This window comes from Dipodomys spectabilis, unplaced genomic scaffold (genome assembly GCF_019054845.1).
Source record: "Dipodomys spectabilis isolate Male_0828 unplaced genomic scaffold, ASM1905484v1 ptg000002l, whole genome shotgun sequence".
NCBI lineage: Eukaryota > Metazoa > Chordata > Mammalia > Rodentia > Heteromyidae > Dipodomys > Dipodomys spectabilis.
The window spans coordinates 14,708,086-14,715,550 of NW_024870679.1; positions in this window are offsets into that span (position 1 = coordinate 14,708,086).

Sequence of the window (7,465 nt, forward strand, 5' to 3'; positions counted from 1 at the left end):
CCTCAGCCAATGGTTTGGTGTGGTGGCAAACCCTTGACAATTGCAGTTCAGGCCAGCCAGGCATAATATACTGCTTTGGAAATAGCCAGGAAGCATGGCCCAAGTGATAGCATGCCTTTCTAGCAAATACAAGGCCTCTAGTTCAATCCTCAGTACTGAAAAAAGAAAAAAGAAAAGAGAAGGTTAGCCCCAGAAAATGATGTTAAGAAAAAACAAATCAGAGGGATTAAAAACACCATATTTTCCCCCAATCAAATTCAGTAGTTATTCCCCTCTCCCTTCCTCCCTCTCTCCCTCTCTCTTGATCTCTCTCCTGTCTCTCTTCTTGTGGTCCTCCTAGCTGCAGGCAGACCACCAGTTGCTGTGTGAATTCTCTTTCCTGATTGTCTTACTCACATTCTCATGACCTGACCACCTCTTACAGAACTACCACTTACTATTCCATGGCGAATATGTCTTCACATATTTTTTTGGGGGGTGGGGGAGAGACAACATTCAGGCTATGGTACTTCCAATGTGACAGCAGTAAATCAGGCAATCCATAGGCAAATTTTAACAGTTGAAAGGGACCTTTTATTTTGGACTTTGGAAAGGATGCCTATAAGTCATACCTATGCCTTTTTCTATCTGAGAGCTTAGTTTAAAAAACATTCAAATCACATTGCAAAGCAGTTGCCTTGAAAACTTTATTTTTGGGAAAAATATTAGGTGAGGCCAAAATATATATTTTTTAAATTCATGGTCATGATCCAAGCAATTTACAATGCAAAGTGGGAAAAAGAAATTAAAGTGTCACTGCCAATTCTAAACACATAAAAAAGAGTGGAAAACTTTTTCCTACTGTGTTGACCACATTCCTCCCTTAAAATACAAGCTCTAGGTGCAATGCAATGAGTATTATAATGTAATCAATACTATTTATCTAGAAATGCTGGACAATGATCCTCCTATTTAATTCTATTTTGGGGATGAGCTTACAAATGTGCTACTCAAGACTTTCCATGTTTAAATCACCTCAATACTTAATTAACTGGGGTTTATTTTACTCTTTAATTTTGAAACAAGCAGAGAGGGTTTCTCAGGGCCTCTGTTTCTTGTAATTACTTTTATGGATCTGGTGTTTTTGTTGTCGTTATAATAACAAAGTGTCTGAGAGTGGGTACTTTCTAAGGAACAGAGGCTTCATTAGCTCATAGTTTCACAGACTACAAGTCCCAGATCATGGAGACTAGCTGCTGGAGAGGGTTCCCTTGGTTGCATTTCAATATGGTGGATAGCATCTCAGCAACAGGGAGAAATGAAATGATGTGATAGGATGATAAAGGCTGGGAAAGGGCTTGTTTTAACAACCTACTTGTGAAAACTAACTAGGGTCCCGAGAGAATCCCCACTGATCTCTTCCAAGGGTGGGACCCAGAGACCTCAGTACCTTCTAGTAGGTCCACATCTTAAAGCTTGAAATACTCAAACACCACCGTGCTGGGGATCCAGGCTGTAGCACATGAATCTTGGGAGAACAAACCACATCCAAACCAAAGGATTACGACTCAAAGGCTAAACAAAGTTCTCAACTCCTTCAAAGCCCTTCTTGCTCTGATCTTCGTTCGTCCCTCCTGCAACTTCTGTTTTTCTCTCTGAAGTTCATTCTCTCAACACATAGGCCTGCAAACCTTCTTCCTGAAACACATTTCCCCTTATCTTCTCAACATTCACCCCTGATTTTGAGCATCCTTCCCCCCCCCTCCCACCCCCCCCCCCCCCCCCCCCCGTCCACCCTCTCTCCAGCACACATACAACATGCTGAAGCATAATATTGGCTTGCTATCCTTGGATGCTCTGAAATAATCTTCCTTGCAGTGCTTGTTGACTGTGGGCTGTCCCGCCTCCACTAGACTGGTAGCACCTAAAGAAGGATATTATTAATCCTCATAATTTTCATGGCCTTGGAAGAGTACCTGTGTTACAGTGGCACTCAACAAATAGGTGCTGAGCTGGGAAGGTGGCTCAGTGGTAGAGCGCATGCCTTACATGCCAGAAGTCCTGGGTTCGATTCCTCAGCACCACATAAGCAAAAAGAAAAAAGCCGGAAGTGGCGCTGTGGCTCAAGTGGTAGAGCGCTAGCCTTGAGCTGAAGAGCTGAGGGACAGCACCCAGGCCCAGAGTTCAGGCCCCATGACCGAACCCAAAAAAAACCAAATAGGTGCTGAGTTAATTAAATGAGACAATTAACTAAACAGCAAGACTCTAAAGATGCTTTTTGTCGAATACATTCAGTTATGTCTTATTTCCAGTTCATCTATTAGATTGTTAAAAGATAACCAGAGCCAGACCTTGGAGGCTCATGCCTGTAATTAATGGTAGCTATTCAGAAGGCTGAGGTCTGGGATCCTTATTTAAAGTCAGCCTGGGCAGGAAAGTTCTTGAGACTCTTCTCTCCAGTTAACCACACACACACACACACACACACACACACACACAGTGAAAGTGGAGCAGTGGCCCAAATAGAAGAGTGCTAGCCTCGAGCACAAAGACTCAGAGAAAACATCCAGGCCCTAAGTTCAAGCCCCAGGACCAGCACACACTATACATACAAAAGCAATAAACATTGACACAAAAAGACTTACAAGGATTTGTTGGAGCTACTTGGATTCAATACTTGGGCATCCCTGTTCAGGGGAGCATACGGGCAGTTCTGTGCTCCCCTGGACAGGGAGTAAGAAGCTTCTGGAAAGCATTTGCTGCAACATAGCAAAGGAAATATTTGATTGACTGAACTAAAAAGTCCATAGTTAGAGTTCAGTGGATGGCTACTGATTAGTTAAGAATAAGTTTTACTGCTTACATCGGGCAGGGTTTTAACCATCTCCCAATTATTATTGTTATTATTGTTAATTATTAATTGGATAGAACTGAGGGCCTTGCATGTGATAGGCAAACAGGTCTACCAGAGCCTATCCTTACTTCCTCAATTAATTATTTTAATAAAGTGTGTAGAAAATAACATTAGCTACTTTCCATAATATTAATAATATAATATCATTACCAAATACTTCATTTTTAATTTTGCGGCAGGATTGAACCAAACATTTCTTTTAAGAAACAAGTGCTGAGCAACTTCGAGTAAAAGCTGGCCCCGCTCTCCTTTGTCAGGACAAAGCCCAAGGAGTGACATTTCATTAGGGAACTCAGGCCCTTTTTATTCAGAGTAAACAGCTTTACAAAGTAATTAAAGTGCATTAGTACTCTGATACCATCTTAAATCAAGTTATCTGACATTTTCGATAAGCCACAAAGAAGATTGGAATGTGACTCATTCTGGACTTCAAAAAGCTTGCTTAGCTAAGATTCTGCAAATTAGTTCATCCAACTCCTTACAACAGAAGCTTTCCAGCTAGCTATGCCCTTTATCAAAATCAGGAACATGTATTTTATAGAAGTTAGAATTGAGCAACTGTATTTGATAGAGGTAAAAGGCAGCAGGACTCAAAGTTTTTTGGTCCTCCTTTCCATCAATAATAGCAGTGGAATAGACTGCCGAAAAATGTATAAAAGGACACACAGGTGTGCACATGTGTTTGTACATACACACACTCGCATCAAAGTCCTGTGATGATAGCTCTGATGGGGGCCTCTCTGCTCTTGCTATACTTGCTCTCCAGGCTGCTCAAGCAAAGGGGGTAGCTGCTCAAGCATTATGTTTTTCTGTGCTTTTAAAATTTTTGATAACTATTATTATTTTGGGTGGGGGGGTCCGGTCATGGGGCCTGAACTCTGGGCATGGGCGCTGTCCCTCAGCTCTTCAGCTTAAGGCTAGTGCTCTACCACTTGAGCCTCAGCGCCACTTCCGGCTTTTTTCTTTTTGCTTACGTGGTGCTGAGGAATCAAAACCAGGGCCTCATGCATGCAAGGCGAGCGCTCTACCACTGAGCCACCTTCCCAGCCCTCGATAAGTATTATTTTATATGATCAGAGGCATTGTGCCTTGGGGGCTTCCCCTCAGAGTATCCTCTGGGCTCATTATGTTTCATTGCTAATGCCAACTGGTAATATCTTAAGTGACAATAGATAAAAGTGCTCTGTGTGTGTGTGTGTGTGTGTGTGTGTGTGTGTGTGTGTATAATTCACAGTTGCTTCAAAGAGAAAATAAGTCAAGACAAAAGTAAAAGGAGAGAGAAAAGAGGAGAGGAAGGACAAGACAGGAGAGGAGAAGCTAGGTAGGCAGGAAAGGTAAGAGAGGAGAAGAAATGAAATGGGAGGAAGGGAAGGAGAGGCTGGTCAGAATGATGTATGCTTGTAATGCTAGCACTCAGGAGGCCAAGGTCTAAGGGCCTTGAATTTTAGGCCAGCCTGGACTGTGTAGTAGTTAGACCTTGTGTGTGCATGGGTGTATGTGTGCATACACATGTGCATACATGTGGGTGTCCTTATGTTTATGCAAACTGATAAACTATGGGACCCTGGGCCAGGAGCAACCATAGAAATATTTGAAAAGAAGAAAGGGCCCGTAGGAAAGGATGCAACCTTTCCTATGATGAAAACCTTGTCTGAGAGAAATGTCAGCTTCTGGAGAAAGCCGATGTGTATGTGTGCGTGCATGTGTACACACATGTGTGACAGTACTGGGGCTTGGATTCAGGGTTTTGTACTCTCACTTGGCTATTTGCTCAAGGCTGGTACTCTTCCAGTTGAGCTCTACCTTCACGTCTGGCTTTTTCCTGGTTAATTGGAGATAAGAGTCTCATGGACTTTTCTGCCCAGGCTGGCTTCTAATGGAGATCCTTAGATTTTACCTCTTAAGTAACTAGGATTACAGGTGTGAGCCATTAGAACCTGACTTGAGTTGGATTTTGAAGGCTAAATGTAACAGAAGCAGAGTAAACCACCCATGTTGAGGCCTGAGGTGAACCAGCATAGTATGGCTGCTCGGGGCTCTTTCTAGAATTGAAGCAAGCAGTTGGAAGTGACAGAAGACAAGACTGGAGAGAGAGCGAGAGGCCGATAATACTCTGTAATAATAATGGTAATGACCTCCAATTATTGCGTGCTTACCCTGGGCAGTGAGCAGACCTACGTCATTAAGCACTTTGCATACATGATTTTTAAAGTCCCTGTGCTGGACAGCTGAACAGTTTAGATTTATCATGGTGGCCAAATAAAGAAGCATTAGACTTCTGTTCAGGATGGATACCACAGGCAAATGTGTGTTTAGAGAAGTTATAGGCATCCATTTAGAGGGTTGTTTTGTTTTTGTTTTTTAGCACTAAGGGTTTATGCTTATTAGGGAAAGCATTTTACCACTGAGCTACACCCTCAGCCTAATTTTTCTTAATTATGGCAAACTACACATCAAATTGCCAACTTAATGACGTAAACGTGTGCAAGCAGGTGGCATCAAGCACAGTCACATTGGTGTGCTTCCCACACCATCCATCCATTCAACTCTTCAGCTTGTAAAATTGAGATTCAGTACCCATTGAATGACAGCCTTCTCCCCGCCCCCCCACCCCCCATTCTCCTAAGCATTCCCTGGCTCCAACACAGACAGAGCATTTCTTCATCTTTAGTGACTGTGAAGCCATCAAGTGAAAATTTGGGATTTGTTGAAAGGTAGTCTGTCTTTAGCAGACGTTGGGCAGTGTTATGGGGGAAAATGAATAAAAAAATTCACATTACTCACAACAAGAGTGCTTGCCTCACATGCATGAGGCCCTGGGTTTGATTCCTCAGTACTACATAAACAGAAAAGGCCGGAAGAGGCGCTGTGGCTTAAGTGGTAGAGTACTAGCCTTGAACTGAAGAGTTGAGGCACAGAGCCCAGGTCCAAAGTTCAGGCCTCATGACTGACTATAAAAAAAAGAAAAAGAAAAAAAGATAAAGCCACAGAGGTAGACAGCTTTATTAAGGATATTTCCATGGTTGTGTGGCCCTTTCCACTATCCACTTTCAGAACTTTTTGAGGATCCCAAACTGAAGCTGTAGTCCTTAAAACAACAGCTCCTGATACACAATAAAGCTCATTGTTTTCATGAATATAATTCTTTAAATTCTCCAAAGAAGATGCTTAATCAGATTAAAATAATTTTGACCTCAGTGTTCATGGCCTCAGCAGCAGACCGGAAGTCTTTAGGCCTGGACTGCTGGCATAACATGCAGTTAAGGCTGTCCTTGTGATTTCTACCTCAAATTTGCTACCCCTTTCTCACATATTGGTCCTGATGAAAAGTGGGTGAGGTATGTGAATGACACATGGTCCTGTCACACTGGAAAAACAGCCCAAACTGCTTGTCCCACAAATAGTGGGTCAGTTGTGTTATCTGTGAGTGTGGGAGGAATGCCCTAATTATCCTATGGTAAGAGTTAAGAGTCAATCGGCAAATCATTTATAAATCATTTCACTGGGCTGGGAAGGTGGCTCAGTGGTAGAGCGCTTGCCTTGCATACATGAGACCCTGGGTTTGATTCCTCAGCACCATATAAGCAAAAAAAAAAAGGCCAGAAGTGGCGCTGTGGCTCAAGTGGTAGAGCCCTTGCCTTGAGCTGAGGAGCTGAGGAGGGACAGTGCCCAGGCCCAGAGTTCATGCCCCACAACCGGACACCCCACAAAAAATAAATCATTTCACTTTTCCCTCATGATCCTTCTCTCCAAAAGTCTCCCCAAGTTAAGAGCAGCTTTGTGGGGTTCCTTTTCAAGCTGCCTTATTTGTAATTCCAGAAGGTTTCCACTTGGGGAGATACTCGGGCTCCTCTTTTCAAGCAGGTTGCCACGCCTTGTTCTGTGATCTCCTTTGGTATTTTAGCTTGTGTTTGGCAAACAGTAGGATTCAGAGGACTGAAACCTGCTCTCCAACCAAAAAGGCCAGAGGTGAAGTTCTGGAGGTGAATTCCAGCCAGGATAGCAGGAGTCTGAGTTACAGCTCATTCATCTCTGGAAGGGATGTCAAAGTATGGCTAGAGTGGTTTTTTTGTGGTTGTTGTCAGTTCTGAGACTTGAACTCAGAGCTGTGGGTGCTGTCGCTCAGCTTTTCTGCTCAAGGCTAACGCATTACCATGTTGAGCCACAGCTTCCCCTCCGGCTTCCTGGTCGACTTGGAGATAAGAGTCTCAGGGACTTTCTTGCCCAGGGTTGGCTTTGAACCGCGATCCTCAGATCTTGGCCTCCTGAGCCACCCCAAGCTCAGAGGCCTGGTGAGGAAGTTCTATCTTTTCCTTCTTGGATAGCAGTTGGACTTTCAGGTCAGAATGCAAAGAGACAGAAGCAAAAGGACCATAAAAGACGAGAAGTTTTAGGAAAACTTCTGCTTTATAGGAAACTTTCCACACAAACTATTTCTCATTCCATGAGGACCCTTGATTAAAAACCAAAGAAGAACCAGGTCACTTGAGGGGACGGGTGGGGTCGGGATTTGGAACCGGTGAGCGATCGAAACGCAGGGTACTCATTCATTGAAAGGCCTCGGTGCAGCTA